Below are 21,420 nucleotides of genomic sequence, written 5' to 3'. Positions count from 1 at the left end.
TGAGGGTAGAGTTGGGAGGAAGGGGTAGATGGAGATGGTTTAGGCATGAGGAGAGGATGAAGGATGATAACTGTGTGCAGAGGGCAAGAGGTGTGAACGTTGAGGATAGAATTGAGATGCAAACTAAAAAAACCTGGGATGAAGTCAGTGTGTTACCTTAGGGATAAGGGAGTGAATAGAGAGGCTGCTAGAGATCAGGCATCCTGGAGAGTTGCCGTTAGGTGACCAATGCCCATGTATGCAGGTATGTTGGAGCCTTTATAAACATACAAATGAAGGTAATCTTTGTACTCCAGGGTAGATGGAGGGGAGGGGCAGCTTGATAGCAGAGGTAGCCAACCCTGGCGAGATGGTGTCTAAAGGTAGAATTCCATAACTACCACCACCTTTTTTTGTGTGGCAACAAGCTCAGGTGGATACTAAAATGGTGAGTACTCTTAAATGTGTTCTAGCTGCTTGATCATTTAGATGCCAGTCTGTTGAAATAGCCATTGATGGGCCTAGTGGACAGTGCTATCCATTAACTTCAGTTTTTCCTTAAATCTTGCCATGGTACTAGCTTTTTCTAATTGCCAGTTGGTTGCAATGCTTGCTGCAATTGGTTTGTAAAGTTAGAATGCAGTAAAGCCAATAGTTAGATATCTCAGGAAGTTAATGTTGGAATAATATTGCTGAAATTTAGATACTTGCTAAATGAAAATACCTTCAGTTGGTGTAGTAGTAGTTAATTGAGAAGTCTAACAACTATCATTTGCACTCCTTCCACCTTATGTCTGTATTTCTTACCTATTGCCAGATGCATTAATCCCATAAGCGGTGGCCACAAACAAACCACCCCTATGTTGCCATTCCCCGCCATTACGCTGCCCTTGCCCCAGCTCACACCCCCCTTTCTCATATATATACCTCTCCACTCCTATCCATCTCATCCTCAGTCTCACCCTCTGAACTGCTTCACTAATAAGCTGTAGAAGAGAGATGAACCTTCATTTCCTCCTTCACTACTCAGATATCTCATAAGCTGGAGTAAATTATTGGGTGTTGGCAGGAATGAATTAAAACATGACTGGAAGCTCCCTAGCACCTCCTCCAAAATGATTTTATTCTTGTGATTAAACTAGAATCAGCTTGAAACCCCTGCACTTGAAGCTCCCTAACACCCCTTCCGTAGCAGTTTATCCTAGAGGTTAAACCAGAATTAGCTTGAGACCTTTGCACTTAAAAGGAAGCTCCCTAACATCTCTTCCATAGGGATTTATTCTAGGTGTTAACCAGGATCAGCTTGAGACCCCTGCACTTAAAAGGTAGTTCCCTAACATCTCTTCCATAGTGGTTTATTCTAGGGATTAAACCAGGACCAGCTTGAAACCCCTGCATTTAACATTTAAAAGGAAGCTCCCTAACACCTCTTCCTAACTGATTTATTCTAGAGGTTAAACCAAAGGCGGTTGAAGACCCCAGCATTTAAAAGGCACTTCCTTAACCTATTCTTTAGCTGTTTATTGTAGGGACAGCAGTGTTGTGATAGTAAATCCTTGTCTTTCATGTAAATTTGAGTTTCTTAGTTCCATTAGCACTTTTAATTTCATTCAGATAACTTTTATTTTATTTTTGATGGAGAATGACAGTTGGGTGTGGAAAGTGATGTGGCAACGATGGGGGTAGGGTTGTGAGAGGCAGACTGGATAAGACCTGGGATGAGGTCATAGAATGTGACCTCAGGGATAAAGGACTGAATAGGGAGGCTGCCAGAGATTGAGCAGTGTGGAGAGCTGCCATGAGGTTACAAAGGCCGATGCATTGAAGCATGTTGGAGCCTTCATAATCGATACGATAGTATTTCCAAATATGTTAATCCTGTACGTTTTGAACTCAGATATAGTACTCCATCAGAGCTATAAGACCTCCCTAAGTTATAAAATGCCTGATGGTGATAAGAATAAAACCAAAAATAATAAGAAAATGGTGCTAGGGAGCTGCCTGAAGATACAAGCCCCTCAGAGCCATAGGTCCTCTGAGTTGTAAAATTGCCTGGTAGTAGCAAGAATAAAACCAAAAATAAATTAAGTAGAGGTGCTAGGGGAGTTAGGGATTTGAAGTATAAGTTTGAATTTGTCTTTGACTATTTTTCCATATGCCTGTGACTTTTTCCTTCTGCCAGTGACTGAACATACTTCCCCAGTATACCTGCTTGTCATGAGAGACGACTGAGAGGGACCTTTGTTTTCTCTCCTTACTGTCCTCTTGTCTACTGTCCCACCTCTCCTCTTGATATTTCCTTATTTCTTCCGGCCTTTATTTTCCCTCCACTCCTTTCAAGTTAGACATGAGTTTTGACGGATAGTTTAAGGACCTTCCATTGACACTGACTCTTCCTCCCTGTGCTTTAACACCAAACCGTTTCATCACCAAGCATCTTCATGGCCAAAGCCACCTGCATGCCAGTCACAGTGCCATGTAGCCAGTTGAATTTGGTGCTAGTTCATTATTCCATCCTTCCTACTGCCAGTGACAAGCTCTTAAATGCAGTGTCCAGGTATCTTTCACTGAATGGTTCCTGACTTTGTTCATTTCTTGTCTTGGAAGATTTTTTAAACTGTTCTACCTTTCTTATGTAATGCAAACTTTGAAATAGTCTCCAGAATTACTTCAGTAGATATAGATACATAGATAGATATACATGGATAAATAAAGCACACAGGGAGTGTGGTGAATTATCTTTAGGTGTATTAGCAGTGGTTACAGTTTTTGCAGTCTTTAAAAATTTGGCTGTTGTCATTGTTTAGTGGGTTAAGGTGCTGTTGGCTGATGGCTTGAATTTGTTAGGTGGTTGGTTACTACTGTATTTACTGTAGATGCCTGGTGGTCTAGTGGGTTAAGGTGGTCCAGGTGGATGTGATTTGGAATATTAATAGTTTATTTTCACCTGTGGCAAAGCCAACAGGTCTAGATGTGGTACTTTTTTTTTCTCTCTCTCCAAGGAGAGGTTAAGTATCTGCTCTTGGAGAGCTCTGAGTGATTTTCATATGAAATACAAAGCTGCTCAGCCTGAAATTTTGTTGATTTATCTTGTCAGCTGTTGCCCAAGCTGACTATTAGGTGCATTTCAGTTTGACTTCAAGGAGGCATTGTAGCAACTTAATGAAATACAAAGTTGCTCAGCTTGAAATTTTGATTTGATTTGATATATCAGCTGTTGCATCAGCTGATTATTAAGCAGTTATCAAATTTGGCCGTAAGGAGGCATTTTAATAAAAGTTTCACATTGTGAGTTTCAAAAAAACTTAAAAATGGCTGCAGTCTGTGCAGATAGTCTCTTGTTGTTAGGCACAGAGTTTAAACTTGTGATCTTGTGTTTAGATAATCCAGTTAGCTTGTGTTTGAATGTTAGGTGTGTGTTAGTTTGTTTAGATTAGACAGTGTGTGTTTAGATTAGGTAGGTGTAGGTCAGTGGGTTTGGGTGTAGATTAGGTCAGTGGGTTTGGATGCCAGGTGCCTTAGCAACCCCAGTGTAGTATTTCAGTTTTGGGAGTGGTTCAGTGCCGTCAGATGAAAACAAAGCAGCTAATGTGTTCTTGTATTTGCAGGAAATAGTTGACATCTAACAAGATTTGTGAAGACATCAAGACGGCAAGCTCAAGCCGCGCATGTAAACACATTTTTCCGAGAAGATTGGTAATGTGTTAAAACTGCATCTCTCTCATTTTGCTTTAACTTGACCAAAAAATACCTTGCTAGTCATGAAGAAGTGTTGTGGAAAGGGTTTAATGACCTAAAATTACCATCTTTGATAAGTGTTTAGCTACTGTATTAAATCAAAATTAGTGATGTTAGTCATGAAGTGCGGTGGAAAGGTTGTAGAGTCAGTGCTGTTTTTGTTTTTGCTACTGAACTAAGTGAAGTAAGCTGTCAGAGGATAAATCTTGGCCAAGTTAAAGTGAAAGAACTAGTGTGTACAGAAAGTCCTCGTTTGTGCTACTCATGAAGAAGTGCTGTTGATGGTGTTCATTTAATTTTTTGTAAACCCCAAGTAGTTTACTCAGTGTCCTCAGGCTCCTTATTATGCTAGTTATGAAGTACTGAATTATTTTGTGCCCAGGCTTGTCTGGGCATAACATGGTGGTGTGCTGGCTGAATGTGCCCTTATCCTGTTTTCCACCATTCTCCTTTGGGGAGATAGGGAGATCTGTGAGTGGTAACCAAGGAGACTTAGGTAGTCCACCATTATCCTTAGGGATAGAGAGGAAACTGAGGGATGTTTTATTTGATGGGATTGTGAATTGAAGGACATTGTTGATCAACCCCAGTCTGCCTGACCAAGCAGACCTATCAACCACAGGCAAGCAAGTCCCTTGCAGGGCCATCCCATGCAATGAACCAGTGTTCCCATGTGGTTGACAGTGCCCTGCAATGGCAAGATGAGTTGAAAAGTGTGGAGGTTTGGTTCCTAGATGGATGCTGCATTTGCATCTCTACCCAGTTGACAGGGGCACCATAGTAGGCTCCACATTATCCCCTTATCTGGTGATATGGTTACCACCCAACATTGTAAATGGTTTCCTGGGTTGCAGGAAAACATTAGGCTTGTCACCTAGTGTTGAACAACCTGAAGTGAAAAGAAGATATATAAAAAGTGACAGTAAGGAAAGGGAGAAGTAGGGGGTGAGGACAAAGTGATAAAGTTAAAGGAAGTAGTAGGTGGTATTACAATGCAACCTCAAAAGTTTGGAAATATCCAAGGTTCAAATGCCATAATTTTTGAAATATCATTTTTATTTCCCAAAAATAGCTCAAAAATGACTGGAAACTCTAGCATAAAAAATAACCAGCTACACGTCTGGTGCTGATGACCTGATGGCCTCACTATAAAGCGTCTGATCACCCATATATAGAAATTTCCTTTCCTCCTTGTGGTTAAGAAGCTTTTTGTTCTTTCGGTTTTATCGTTTTCAATTTTCACCATAATTGTGGCTTCAAAAAGGTGTCCTGGCTTTACCAATTAGTGTATTGCTGTGAACAATAATTATGCAGTACAAGCATGCAGCCACAAGTACTTAGTGTGTGTTGTGAAATGATTGTGATGATCATGTATGACATTAAAAATTGAAAGTACTCAGCTTTGTACCGACTGAAACTAGAGTAAATAACTCTTTGCTGGTGTTCTCAAAGATAGTAGTGGTGTTAAACCTGAGTATATGACATTACCAAGCAGTGTGATAAGGTTTTTAAGTTTTGTTGAGTGAAATTATGGTAAATATTCCTTCATCACACAACACCATGAAACACCACTTGTCAGACGTCAACTTATTCACTCACTTTTGACATAAGCATGATTGTTGGTAGGCAGCAGTGTCTTAATATAATTCTCTTAGGTCATTTGCATCACTGCTAAACCACTGTGCAATTTTTTTTTGAGTAAATATAAACCTCCATCATCTTTTTTCATTTTTTCTCACACACACATGTACTCATGTACTGCATCACTGAGGTTGCAATGTTTCTGCAAGATCATAGTAATGCAGACTTGTAATCGTACGTTGTCCTAAATACATCATAAAATAAACTGTGTGATCTGTGCACAATATGTGAAGAAGTGTATCATCACATATGGGTTGGTTATATGGTTACCACCCAGCATTGCAAATGGTTTCCTTGCTTACAAGAAACCAATAGGCTTGTTGCTCAATGTAAAACCACCTGAAAAGGAAAGAAGAGTAATAAAAAGTGACAGGAAAGATGGGAGAAATAGGAAGAGAGGACAAACAAAAATAATGAAGGAATTAGTAGGCAGAGCTACATCAAGGAGTGGATGATGGTTGGTGGAAGATGTAAATATTCGTGTATAGTACTGTTGTTTTTACGTAAATAAATGAATGCATAATTACTGTCACTTACAACTTGCTGACTGTTAAATATGAATACAACTGCAAAGTGTTTTAGAACAAGGACATACACAAGATGAGGAAAGAGAAACGTGCAACAAAACACTCAGTGGTTTGTAGCAAGTATTGTACTGATAATCATTGCCGTGAGTTAAGAGATAAGAGGTATATGGTAGTGTTACAAAAGCTTTGCAAAAATTGGATGCCTGAAGCCAGCTAGTTACCCCAAACTACAATGCATGCATCAGAAGCATGTCTAAACTATGAGAATTAAGACAAGGATAGCCAGAGAAATGCTTTATCTGTAGTTCAAAGTTTTCAAAAGTTCAGGCAGTTTGGACACGATCACTTCGAATTTTAGAGGTTGCACTGTGTATCAAGTGAGATGATGATTACAATCACCTACTACCTGAGGGACTAGTAACCAAGGAGACTCATGAAAGCAGTCTCCTGTACCTGTAACGTTTATTGCAGTACCACATTGATATGACTTGTAACCCTAACCAAGGAGACTGTGCTGCCTCTTGAAGGCAACCTTCTCCATTGCCTATTTAATATGTTATTGCTTGTTTTCAAACATGACAGATCCCTATTCCCTTTTGTCTCAGTTGATGGCAATGTGTGGTCAAATTGGAGGGTTGATATGACAAGTAACCAAGGATGATGGTATCCAGGGCTGGTGGCAGTACTGTCAAAGCAGAGGGAGTGTGGCCATGTGTGGTTTATCACAAGGGTGTGGGAAGTAACTGCATCTTCAGTGTTTGATAAGTGGGTGTGTAAGAGATGTAGTGAAAAATGCTGATTTGGTGTGTAGTTTGTGGGGAGAGTATATGGAGATTCAGGCATGAAAGGATTGATCTTGCTGGTGAGTCTCTTGTGCGAGTGATTTTTTTTTTTTTTTCTCTGACGTTATGTGCTGGAGGTGTAGCAGGAGTTGGCTCAGTGGCTAGGGTAGGGAGTAGTTGGAGGAAGTTCAGGGAGCTGTTTCCTCTCCAGACATTGAGATAGCTTTCCCCCAGTGCTAAGGGACCTTTTTGTCTGTGGCATATTAGGAGGGTAATGCTGTATGATAGAGAGACATGGGTATTGAAGAAAGAGGGTGTTGGTAGGCTCAGATGCACAGAAATGGCAATGATTAGATTTGTACATAGTGCATCCTTGAATGACAGGCTTTTGGAGGGGTGATAGGATTGCAGTTGAAGAGTTAAGAAGGATGGGACTTGAATGTATTGGTGTAGTGATGAGGTGTAGAGAGAGGGTTTGGGTTGGTGGAGAGGCTGGAGGGCGAGACTGTGATTGTTTAGGGTAGAGTTGTGAGAGGGGGAAAAAAAAAAGAAAAAAAAAAGAATGAAAGAAAAAAAAAGGATGAAGCCATAGAGTGGGACCTCAGGGATAAGGGACTGGACAGGGAGACTGCAAGAGATCAAGTAGCTTGGAGAGTTGCCGTTAGGTGACCAAGGCTGACTAATGCAAGCATGTTGAAGCCTTTGTAAGCGATAGGAAAGTAAACAAAGTAACCAAGGAGACTAATTCATACCTCATAACTAAGGATCATCAAACAATGCAACCCTATTCCCCCCCCCCCTCAAAGCTGAGTCAGGGAACAAAATTTTCATTACCAGTTGTATGAATACTGTTTAGGCCATACCTGTGACTAAACGAGGACATCTGTATATTCACTGTATTTGTGCAAGTGGGAGCATCTCTTGGCCAGTCAGTCAGTCAGACCTTCATTTCTCAGCAGTTCTTCACTTGTGTAAATTTTAATATATTGCAGCCCTCATGATCCCATAATGAATGAGGGTGAGATTTGGAAGCTTCCGGTGTTGCTGTTTGCTGATGATACAGTATTGTTGAGTGAAGATGAATGGGAGTTGCAAGGTTTGGTGAATGAATTTGGGACAGTGTGTAGGAGGAGGAAGCTGAAAGTTAATGTAAACAAAAGTAAAGTTATGGTTTTTGAGAGGAATGAAGTCACAGAGTGTGCAGTGAGGTTGGATGGTGAGGATATGGAGAATGTGAGTGCATTCAAGTACTTGGGTAGTGTGATGAGTAAGGATGGAACTTTTGGGGATGAAGTACGTGAAAGGGTACAGCAGGGAAGGAAGGTTGTTGGTACACTGAAAGCAGTGATGAGAAATAGGGAGGTGAGTATGGAAGTTAAGAAGTCACTGCATGATGGTATTGTGATCCCTACCCTGACGTATGGAAGTGAGGCGTGGACATTGCAAGAGGGGAACAAGTCAAGAGTGAGAGCAGTGGAAATGAGTTACTTGAGAGGAGCATGTGGAGTGACATGGAGGGACAGGTTGACGAATGAAGAAGTGAAGGAACGTTGTGGGGTAGATGTGGATGTGGTTGAAAAGATTAGGAGAAATACACTGAGGTGGTTTGGACATGTGGAGAGAATGGAGAATGAAAGACTGACTAAGAGGGTGTATGTAGGTGAGGTGGAGGGAGGGAGAGGGAGGGGTAGACCGAGGATGAGGTGGAGGGATGGAGTTGAGAGGTATATGAGGGAGGGGGGGGTGAGTTGGGGGGAGGGGAGTCAAATGGTGGGTGACAGAGTGACTTGGAGGCGTTTTGTCTGCGGCCACCCTTTGCGGGATTAGGGCGTCGGGCTATAGATAGATAGATAGATAGATGATCCCACATCCATTACTTATATGTCCATATGTGCTGACCATAAAATATTTTCTTTACTCCAATAAATGATTGCATTATATAAATGTTTTGATATTTTATGATGTGGAGTACACAGTTTTTCGCCTTTGACTTTCCTAATATGAAAAACGGCTTGATTATGACAAGGCAGTCGTAGAATTTCCGATATTTTGGAAGTAGTAAAGTTAATCGTGCTTTTTAAAATCTTATGTCAGTTGTTTTGCCAATGAATGAAGTATTTTTGCTACTCTGTAATCAGAATACAAAACACGTAACCCAAGAACTGCAGCTTGAAAAAAAAAATGCAGAAAAAAAAAAAACTATTTGAAACATCACGACATTTTGCTTAGTGGCACATAGTGATGCAACGTGCCAGTTTTTATTCCATCTGACTGGAACTGTTGCATCTTTATCTCATTTCTATTCCTACGTCAGTGGTCACTGCTGCTCTGAACTGTCTGCCTGCATCCCTCCTCCACTACAGCAGGTGCTAAGCACCCATCTAGCTGGAAACTCTTACCTTTTCTGTCTGACTCTGTAATGCAAAAGTTAACAGTTACTTCTATTCCTCCTTGTATGCAAAATAACTGGAACTTCCATCTTCTTCATTTCCTGCTGGCTGTGACCCTCCAGTCTTAAATGCTCGTATGTCCAGGAATCTCAAAAATAACGTCTTGAATTTGGCTCATAGCTTTATTTTTTGTTGGAGGGAGAAATCTTTCAGACTTTATTATTTGTTTGTTTCTTCCTTGTATTTAAACAAATATTTTGTTTAAATCGTTTTGGGAGCATCAGTGCCAAAAAATTAGCTGCCGCTGAGTTCATCTGTGATGTTAGACTGAATCAAAGACCATTTACATGGGTTTGAAATGGCTGGGTAGGCCTGGAACAGCATACTGATGTTATATAAACTTTATTAGTTGCCTACTTGCACCAGACCCTGAGCAATAAATTTAAACTTCAGCCTGTCTCGGTTAAGATGTGTGTTGCTGTTTATCATACAATCAAGACATTAACAAGTGTAAACTGTAGAAGGCTGTTCATAATTTATTTTTTTATTTTTTTTACTCAAGGTTTTTTAAAGGAAGGTGTTAAAGGCGAGAAATGTTACTTCTTGTTGACCATGTAACTTGTGGCCTTATTATAACGGGAGTGAAGGTTTTGTGTGTGTGTGTGTGTGTGTGTGTGTGTGTGTGTGTGTGTGTGTGCGCGCGCGCGTGTGTGCGCCCCCCCCCATTTGTTAGGTATTTAAACCCAGCATTCAACATGAGTCTAGTCTGAAGTGGTAGTTCATAATGTTGTCTTATTGGTCCAAAATTAGAGTTGGGAGACAGAGGATGTGATGGAGGGATGGAGTGGAGAGGATGGAGAGTGAGAAAATTAACTAGGAGAGTGTAGAGAGTATGTGGAGGGGGAGACCAAGGATGAGATGGAGGGATGAAATAGAGGTATATGAGAGAGGATTGTGTAAATTGGGGGAGATAGTGAGACTAACTAGAGGAGTATGTGAGGTGGAGGATGGGGCCTGAGGATGAGACTGAGGGATGGGGTGGAGAGGTACACGAGAGAGGGGTGTTTAGGTTAGAGGGGAGGGCAGAGGAATGGCAGGGGACAGGGAGGCAATTTGCACCCTCGCAGAATTAAGGAGTTTGGTTGTAGGTAGAGATAAATAGCTGGTCCACACCTTCACATTCTCTGTTATAGTAATGTTGCCATGAGTTATGTATTTTTTAAGTTTTATTTGTTTGCTGAGATAATACACTGAGCTTTAACTTGGGCAAAAATTTTAGGATTTCCGGTCTGAATTAAGTTATAATATTCTTAAAACATGATGCTAGTCACAAACTGTGAAAAGGATTTTGAGGCACTGCATTGCCTTTCTGTGCTGCAACCTATGTGACAGCTGGAAAAGAATGAAAAATTGGACCAAGTTACAGTGAAGAGCATAAATTGTTAGGTTCAGTGTGATGTGATTTTGTTGATGGACATTTAACATGCATTACAACCAGTATGTGTTAGTATCTGAACCCCTTCAGTACTGTGATGTCTTTTCTCAGTTTATTGTTGCTACATCCCACATGAATTTATTAAGGTTTATTCTTGTTGCTGCCACACTGTTTTATTCAGCTTAGGACCCTGCATCCTTGCTATACCCAGCTGTGCCCTCCCTTACCTGCCATGTCTTGTCGGATCCCCATCCAGTATTTCACCCCCTTGCTATACCCAACCATGCCCTCCCATACCTACCCCTTCAGTATGTTACGTCCTTAAGCACAGTAAAATCGTGTGGTGTCAGCAGGCATAAAATGTACTGAAGTGAATTGTCCCTAGTCAGTCCTTTGATATGCCATTTTGTGTTGATCTTTAACATGCATTAATGCAAATGCAGGGTGCACACTGTGTTTAGCAATCGATGCATGTTAATAAAGCCCTTCTCATCCTTTGTTGATTGCCATGTTTCTTTGTATAGCTCTGCTCGGCTTATAGCTGGGTAGAGCAATACGAGACATGGCACATACAAAGTGATGAGCAGGGCACGCTCTTGGAAGCATCTAGGGGAAGCGCGCGGAACCAATCTCGATAAATGGGCCACAAAAATATGGACTGGCAACCCTCACACCTTGGGTTACCAGTCTGTATTTCTCTGGCCCATTTATCGAGATAGGTTCTTTTTTGACCTCAACCACTCTTGTGTATATCTAGTTGAAATAAACCAATGTATTTTTACAAAGTCTTTAATATATACCTTTTCTTTACATATATATATTTTTTATATATATTTAAATGTGGACTTTGAAAAAATATCAAAGAGAATACTGCCAAGACATATATGAATAGTACGAAGATTACTTCGTACTATTCATATGTCTTGGTATTATTCGCTTTGATATTTTTTCGAAGTCCACATTTTTTACACAACATAAAGGACACATGACTTACATATACAGAAACCGATTGACAAAAAAAGGTTTTAGACTTAGAAAAATACTTTATCAACTTAGATAATATTAAGAAAACATGACACTAGTAAAATATATATCAGCTTCAGAAGAGACGTCATATGAACATGCAAGAGCTGAATATAAAAACAAAAAATAAACAAATTATGTAAGGGGCAAGGCAAGGGAAGGAAGAAGAGAGCAGCAGACGACAGGAGAGCACAACAGAGTATGGTGAGTGTGGCAGATAAAGGGCAGGGCAAGAACAGCAGCACATGTCACAGATGGAAGAGCACAGCAGTGTGGCAGACGAAGGGCACGGCAAGACATAGCACTGATGGAAGCGCAAAGCAGTGTGGCAGATGAAGTGTAGGGCAAGAATAGCAGGACATAGCAGGAGAGGACAGGACAATGGTGGAGGGCAGGTTAGAGGCAAGAGAGAGAAGAGATGACAGAACATAGTAGGAAGGATAGGAACAGGAAGACAGGGCATGGCAAGGGTGGAAGGGAAGGCAGACAAAGGATGGTAGGACAAACAGCCTGACAGGGCAAGGGTGCAGGGCAGGTAAGTGACAGCATGACAACACTGGCAGGACAGGATAGGGATGGCAGGGCAGAGTAGACATAGCTGTGCATTACAAGGATGCAGGGGAAGGGAGGAGAGGTTGGACAAGACAAGGACGGCAGGAATAGCAAGGCAAGGCAGAGTAAGGGTGCTAGGGACGGCATGGCTGTGTATTGCAAGGGTACAGGCCAGGTAAGAGATAGCAGGACATGACTGGGATGGCAGGGGAGGTCATGGCTATGTATTGCAAAGGTGCAAGGGAAGGGAGGACAGTGCAGGTAAGTGGTGGCAGGAGAAGGAGGACAGTGCAGGCAAGTGGTGGCAGGAGAGGGATGACAGGACAAGATAGGGATGGCAGGAATAGCAGGGGACAGTAAGGATGGGTTGTAGGGTGATGGTGGTAGGGTGGGTTGCAGGGTGGTGGTGGTGGTGGTTGAGAGATTGGATGGGTGGTAAGATGAGGAGAAGAAAGGAAGAGGAAGAAAGAGGATGAAGAGAAGAACATGGAAGAGGAGGACGAGGAAAGGAAAAAGCAGATGGAGGGAGGGAGCCTAATACAATACTTAACTATATGAAATACTAAAAGACAGAGAATAAACACTGAAATCTGTTCATTTGTAGTATAATGCCAACAAGGAGTATCATTAGTTTAAGCTGCAAAAATTGCTTGTTAGTCAAATAATAATAATAACTGAAACTTAGTGGCAAACCTCTATCAGTAAATCCCCACTTAAGATACTTTCACTAAGCATGGTTTCTTTGTTAACTGGTCAGTCAAAAATATAAACACTTCACATACTATACTTCTTAATCAATTTCAAAGCTGTGAAAGATCAAGTTTAATTCATTAAAAAACATTACTAATTTAAATTTAACACAATTACATATCTTGATATTTACCGGCGGTTGATGTCTTGCATATGATCCTTCTGTGCTGGAGAAAGTCCCTCTTGCTGGGACCTAACCCTAATTTCACCTATCAGCAATTTACAGGAATATCAATTATTAAATGAGGAATTACTTTTTGCTGGCATTATACACAAACAAAACTTACAATTTACATATATTCAGTTTGTAATAGTTGGAAAATGTGCCACTAGATCTCAGATGAATGTCCAAGATATTTCAATCCTATGCATATATATACTGACGTGTACATGATGGGCCCGGAGAAACAGTTCAGTATTTTAATATCATTCATATCATATCGTTTATGAAGGCTCCAACATGCATTCATCAGCCCTGGTCACCTAATGGCGGCTATCTACGCTGCTCAATCTCTGGCAGCCACCCTATGACCTTGTTCCATGTCTTATTCAGTTTCCCTCTCGCAACCCTATCCCCGAAATTCACACTTCTCACCTTCCACACCCAGTTGTTATAAAAATGTGGTGCTAGACAGACACCTTTATGTGGTGGCACTGATATAACCAGGCTATGTCCAGTGAAAAGGGTCAGATGCTCACTCACTGACCATTTAAGTCCCTGGAATCCTGACCTCACATACTTCTATATAAGTGCTTCAAAACTATCAACTCCATGACTTTCCTATTCCAGACCAACACCAATACAATACCAGCTGGTGTTCTCAATGCCAAAGATCCCTCATGGCTAAACACACAGACACAGGACAACCAAGTAACTATCAATTCATAAAAACAAGGGCATGTAAGCATTGTAAACAACACCACACCTCAACAAGACCTCCACACAAACTTACAAGACTGCCTCCCCTCCAGCCTCACTATGTACCTCTTCATATTAAATTAGTTTATTATTATCTGACAGAACTGGACCAATCCCATGAAATATAGTGAAATTTAGTAATGAGACAGGAATGAGATTCCTTGGTAACTAGTTAAACTGACCCTCCACTCTGGCCCCACTATATCAGAGGAAAATAAAAGCATTATGGCCGTTCAAACCACCAAGGAAGTTATACTAGACGAATCACTTGACCACTGCCCCAAATTAATTAAAAAGTGACCTGCAAAAAAAAGATGCAACCATTTTTGCTTTATTTTTCCTCCTTTTTTTCTTTTTTCCCTTCCTTCTGTTAATTATTTATCCTGTATATACTACCTAGCCACTCAGAACCTACAACACTACATCCCTCTTCCTCCTCTAACACTATATTTTCCTCCTCTTCCTATACCCAGCACAACACTTCTCTCTTCTTCCTATACCCTGCACAACACTTCTCTCTTCTTCCTATACCCAGCACTACACTTCTCTCTTCTTCCTATACCCAGCACAACACTTCTCTCTTCTTCCTCTACCTAACATAACACCTCACAATTATTTCCCCCTACCTAAACGACCTCCATCTTAAAGGGACTGTGTTCTGAAAAGTATATTATTTTTTTCATACTGTTGAGTGGCTAAAACAAGAATCCGTGCATACTAAATGAAGGATTTTTTTTTCTAATCCAATGAAGAAGGAACTGAAGGCCAGAAGCCCACATGATTGTTCCCTCCAAGAAAACAAATAAAAAAACACTGGGCCACATTCAAGATCCGTTCATTTTGAGCTGCCTACACACAATGCCTTAAGACTGGAGATTTGAGGTGATAATTTCTGGGGCATCAAGTTTGTAATATTGTAAACAGCTTATGATATTATTCACAATAATATATTTGATGCTGATAAAACTTGTGAAAGCATGACGTTCCATATCAGTAGTGGTTTACATCTTCCAATAAATAGTAACCATTGTCTCTAAACAGCATAGGTACTGTGTGTGTGTGTGTGTGTGTGTACAAAATCTTCTTTAACTGATATGGCATCCTAAATGTGTAAATACTGTATAATGTGATACTGCCATAAGCAAGCCCTGCCAGAGCTAATAACCTGCTATGGGATGTTTTGTGAATTAGGTTCCTGAATAACAAACTTGGTCTTATGATTCAATTATTACATGGCATGCAGTGCCAAGGAAATTTGTATGCACTAACTCCAGGGCCATATAAGTCCATTCTGTCACTCTTTACTACTCTTCTTTCCCTTTCAGCTGGCTTTATATCGAGTGACAAGCCTAATGGTTTCTTGTAAGCCAGGAAACCATTTACAATGCTGGGTGGTAACCATATAACCCAACCATTCATGTTCCATGTGTGTGAACAAGTTCTTGGCAGGAGGTTAGTGCCCCTCCCCGTAAAATAACCAACTCAAAGACAAATGACCATCCCTTATGGGATCATGGTGTCTGGCTATAGATAGGTGGACTGTATAAGCCAAATATTAGCTGTGGTAAGAACTGTCTCCCTATATTGAAAGACAGTAATCATAAAGCGTTTCTTATAAGTAAACACTAAACTGAGGTGGGTAAAATCATGTATATCAATCCTCCTAAGATATCACTTGTTACATTTTGAATTTTGGGAACAATGACCCCATCCTGCACAGATACTTGTTTTAGCTACTGTATACACTCACTACCCAGCACCTACACTAACCTACACTAGCGCTTCAAAAACATTTGTTCTGTTCCTACACCCAGCACTAAATTTCACAAAGATGTATTTAATACATTTTTTCCTCACCCCTAAAACGGCCCCCATTCAGAAGGAACTGTGCTGTGAAGAGCATATGGAATTTCACAGTACAGGTCATTGGCTCCGACCACCTGCAGTATTTGCAGTCCGCCGATGGCTGCGGCCATCAACTTTTTTTTTTTTTTTTTATACAGCACTTTATTTTTATTATTTCAGACTGCACACAGCTGCTACCTATACACAAAAGGCCACTAAAGCCACCCAAAACTCTCCAGCCAAATAGGAACCTTCAAAAACCATTACCAGATACCCACCCTTCAGAAACAACCCTACCCAGAGAAATATGTATACACCTACTCTCTCTCTTTCTCTTTACTCTAACTTGGTCTAAAAATGCCTTGTGCTCTCTCATGGATGCTGTAAGAATACAGTACACAAGCACTAAAATGTGATGCTGGTTATGAAGAAATGCTACCGGTATGGAAGAATGTATTCAAAACCTACACTACACAGAGTGCTTCAAAAACATCTGTTCTCATTCTATACCAAACACTAAATTTCACAAGGATACATATTTTTTTTCCTACCCCCTTAAAACGGCCCCCATTCCAATGGAACTGTCCTGTGAAAAGCATATGGAATTTCACAGTACGGGTCACTGGCTCCGACTATCTGCAAATCTGGTAGCCTAAGTGTGGTCCGCCACTGGCTGTGGCCGTCATCCACTTTTTTTTAAGTTTATTTCTACTATTTCAGAGGGTACATAGCTACTACCTAGATATACTTGGCCACTAAAGCCACACAACAGAAGCCTTCAAAAACCATCAAGAGACACCCACCCTTCAGTCACAACCATACCCAGAGAAACACAATTACACCTAGACTCTCTCTCTCTCTCTCTCTCTCTTTACTCTAACTTGGTTTAAAAATGGCTTATGCTCTCTCATGAATGCTGAGTTGTAAGAATACAGTAAACAAGCATTACAATATGATGCCTGTCACGATGAAAAGCTATGGCAAGAATGTAAGTCTGTAATATTTTGCTTCTGTCAGTGGGAAATGTTAAAAATTTAAGCTGCAAAAACATGAAAATCTGTGCCACGTCAGAGTGAAACGAGAATAACCAGACTTCAACACAATCATCATCTACCTCTACTTCAGCACCAACACAATATACAACTCACAGAAAATACACAATGCCCATAGAGTAATGCCTCCTCCCACACCCCAAGACATTCACATTTACCACAGTGTAATGCCTCATCCCGCACCACATACGTGCACCACACACTATCACACCACACTACCACAAAACACTCACCACATGTACCACAACAGACAATCCTTCAACATATATCTTTGGGGCTACCAGGATTTCTGTAGTCAGTCAAGTGGGATTGCAAGCCAAGATTTACTAATACATAGCAAATAGTCTTCAAAACAGCATCTTGATATAATAGGTTTATCATCTACCGAAAAAGGAATAAAATTTATCATGAGAATTAATCTGTCTGCTTGAAGGGAAGGTGGAGGGAAAGACTGTCAATACAGGTGACAGGAGGGTCAGAGGCGTGTAATGATTTTTAGCACTACGGCAAGGTTTCTCTACCAATTTCTCTTTGTCTCTTTCAATTTTATTTCCAGTGAAAAAGGAACAAATGAACAAGCTTTAAGGGAGAGAACTCTCAGTGCCATGCCTAGTGAAGTGGACTAATCATCATCATCTTCGTAACAAATTATTTTTCAATCATCATCGTAACCATTTTTTTTTTCTTTTTCAAGCAGTCATCCCCTATTCATTTTTTTTTTTACATATGGATGAAATGTATAGGGCCCAAAAAGCAAAGAGGAAACCCAAAAGAGGGAGAAAGTAGCCAACTGAAATGACTCTGACACTCATTCACTCACCATTCAAATCCCAGTACCTTCACTCACACCCACCCACCCACCACGCACACACACACACACACACACACACACACCACACACCCACACCCACACACACCACACAAAACCATGTGGACATCATATATCCTTGCTCATTCCAAAACCAATATTAAATCACTGTCATTTACATATTTCTCTCTCTCGAATCATAAACCACCACAACCCAATCCAGCGGACACCACCACCATCACAAACACCCAAAGATCCAGAGACTAAGAAAAAGCAACAAAGTAGGAGAAATATCCACAGCATTGCCTTAGAATAAACATAATGATGGTTATAAAATGTATAAACAATTGGCTGTGATGTTAGAGAGCGTACAACTTCATACAACATAGTCTGACAAACTTAATATTGCATACTGCACAAAATAATCTGCTCATCACATAATACTGACTTCTGAGATGCCATGGATTAATAGACGATACGGACCTGACAGGCAAATTAGTTCTTGCACAAGCTGAGGAAAATATGGCAAATGACTGTGTGATATGAAACAGTATATCAAATTAGATCAGTCCACTGGACACAATAGGATCTTCCCATATACAGTAGTTATAAAATTTTAAACACCTGAAGATGACATTACTAGGGCACATTTTCCCACATTTACGAATAAAAATAGAGTATAAAGATAACATATTACAATTCAACACATACATAACTATAGTCAGTTTATTTTCATTTGACAAAACAAGGCAACTTTTATAACTTTAGTATTAAATCATTGGTGTATAAAAATTCAACAGGCCTTAGTGAGGAGCCTCCTTGGTTACTATTCAAATTAACTCTCGTCTGACTACACTTGGCCATAATCCAAGCTAAGAGGTTATGAATCTCTGTGGCTGCATAAAATTTGATAAGTCTTAGTGATGAAGTAGGGATGAGACTCCTTGGTTACTATTCAAATTAACTCTCCAGTCTGACTATACTTGGCCATAACCCAAGCTAGAGGTTATGAATCTCTGTCAGGTGAAAGCCAACTGATTATAGAATAAATCAACAGATATAAACAGGCACCAAAAAACATACCCACATCAATATAAAAACAGTCAGCCACAGGAAAAAAAAAAAAATGAAAACATACACCGTATTAATGACAAATGTTCATATACAGTATATGTAGGGAAACATTTCGGCTCATTAATCCGTGACATAAATGAAGGTAATCAGTTGGGGATGTTTAATGAAGACAATCAACTCAGAATGATTGTTATTCTTCGATAACTAAGGATGCTTGTTAGTTTTAAATTCTCAGTGCTATTTAGGGCAATACATTTTTCTTTTTAGTGCACACAAGCAGAAACTTAGGCTACAGGAAATAATACACAAAAGAGAGCCAAAGTCAAGATCCCTTACACCTGAAATTCCTGCACCCACTGCATTTAAAAGACTGGAGGTAACAGGCAGGGGGAAATACAGATTAAGTAAGACACATTTCATAGTTGACCTGTTGCCAATTAAAATCTTCCAAACAAGGACTATAGGTACATACTTTTTCCTGTGGCAGACTGTGTAGTAAAGCACTATGACATGGTAACAATAATAATAATGCAAAACTAACACATCATTACATGAAAATAGGCATAAAACTAGGCATACAAATATAACAACCAAAATCAATACTTCAGGAAGGATAATATATGCAAAACACCATTTTTCTTGTTTGGTAAAAAGGCACTATGGCTTTCTGTGAAGTCCTTTTATTTGCCACATTTATTTACGATCTGTTGGGCTGATAATACTTGCTGTTGTGGTGGTCCCAGAATCATTTTAACTACTAAGACTCAGTCAATGCTAGAAAAACTTAAAAAGTGAATTCAATAAAAGAAAAGAGGCAATATGAGCTTTTTGATGAGTTAAGCTCCAAAATTATCCTTACAACAAAGATTATCCTCTAATAATCTTTTTCAGACGTGTGTGCATCTTTCAGCAGTCTACTTTGGAGAATGACATGCATACAGTATATCCTTAGCAAAATTTCTCAGCTCATTTAGCCACATCTCATTCAAGAAGCTAGATGATCAGCACACACAGATAAGCTACAAACAACTGACACTGTTTTATTTAGCAAGGGGGCAAATACTGTATGGGCAAAAATGCTGAAATTGATGCAATATTAGTTCAGAGAAGTGGTTTGGTTACAGCACTACCACAGAGGAATACAGGACCACAGCAACAGCAGCCCACAATTTACTACACCTAAATACAGGGCTGCCCATATGTATCTGATGTGTTGTCGGCTCAGTCTGCTGACATGGGGGATGCATGTATTTTGACGACTTTATTCAATTATGCTCTGTTTAACTGGGGATTAAATTACCATCTTTCCTTTGTAAATGCCAGTTATAATAAGACTAATATGGTGCTAGTCATGAAGAAGTGCTATGGAAAGGATGTTGGGCCACAGTGCTATCTTATTCTGCCAATGAGGTATGGGAAATGAATCTGCATAAGGACAAAAATCTCATGTCTCCTTGTGTCATGTTTCTGTCATGCCTTTGTGTCATACCATGTGCCATGCTTTTGTGTGTCATATCTCTGTCTGTAATGTCTGTGTGTGTCATGTCTCCTTGTGTCATGTTTTTGCATGTCATGTCTCTGTGGCTGTTCAATTTATATATGGATGGAGCTATAATAGAGAGAATGGGCAGGGATGTGAATATATTGGAGTGTCAAATGAGAGATGGTAAGGTGTGGAAACTTCCTGAACTGTTGCTTGCTGCTGATACAGTATTGTGAGGAATGTGAACTACAAGGCTTGGTAAATGAGTTTGGGGATGTATATAAGAAACAGAATCTAAAAGAGAATGTATATACCGGTATGAGTAAAGATATGATCTTTGAGGGAAAAGAAGTCACAGCATACACAGTGTGACTGGATGGTGAGGAAACAGATAATGAGAGTGCATCCAAGTACTTGAGTGTGATAAGTAAGGATGCATCGAAGTGCTTGAAAAGGTACAGGAGGGTAGTAAAGTCGCTGGATCATTGAATGCTGTGATAAGGGGTAGGGAAGTAAGCATGGAAGTGAGGCTTGGATCCTGTTGGAAGGACACAAGTCAAGAGTGAGAGCAGTGGAAATAAAGTGAGGAGTGTGTGGAGTTTTATGGACAGACAGATATACAAATGAAGAAGTAAAGATGCATTGTGGTGCTAGTAGGAGAAATACCTTGAGATAGTTTGGCCATGTAGAGGATGGAGAATGAGAGACTGACTAGAAGAAGGTATGTGTACAACATGGAGGGGGAAGGGAGGAGGGGAGACCATGGTTGTGATGGAAGAATGGAGTGGAGAGTTATGAGGGAGGTGGGTGTGAGTTGGAGAGAGGGCAGTCAAATGGCAAATGACAGTGCAACATGGAGTTAATTTGTTTGTGGCATCTGGCAGACAGATAAAAGTCAGAGGAAGGTAAAAATTTCTGCTTACTAAAATGAGTGAACTTTATGCGATTACTGAAGCAAATGCAAGAGGAGATAATTAATTACTTGAAAAAAAAATGCAAACAATGGATGCAAACAAGCAATCACTATAAAGTAAGATAGGGTTATGGGAAACAAAATGATGCAAGGTAGAGATGGTAATGCTGACTGAGCCTTTACCACATCATTCATTATCATTATACTTATCAAAATCATCATGATATCAACAGCAGCCATTATACAGTACTTATCATTACAATCATCATCATCATCCTAACCTTTTCTTTCCACATAGGCTGGGGTGAGGTATGGTGCAAAAAACAAGGACAAAACATATGACATCAGACATGTTATATATGAACCACCCTGTATTTGTTAGCATCTATGGCATATAACCAGGACTTACTGCATCTGTTTGTGATGTACATGCATATGCAAAAGTATGCCAACAATACTCTGCCAGCACTAACTTGTATGTCATATTCATCACTCTTCCCCAAATGACA

Source organism: Coenobita brevimanus, chromosome 111 (assembly GCF_032717465.1).
Source record: "Coenobita brevimanus isolate Jiangsu-jjx chromosome 111, ASM3271746v2, whole genome shotgun sequence".
Taxonomy (NCBI): domain Eukaryota; kingdom Metazoa; phylum Arthropoda; class Malacostraca; order Decapoda; family Coenobitidae; genus Coenobita; species Coenobita brevimanus.
This window is presented reverse-complemented; position numbering follows the sequence as displayed.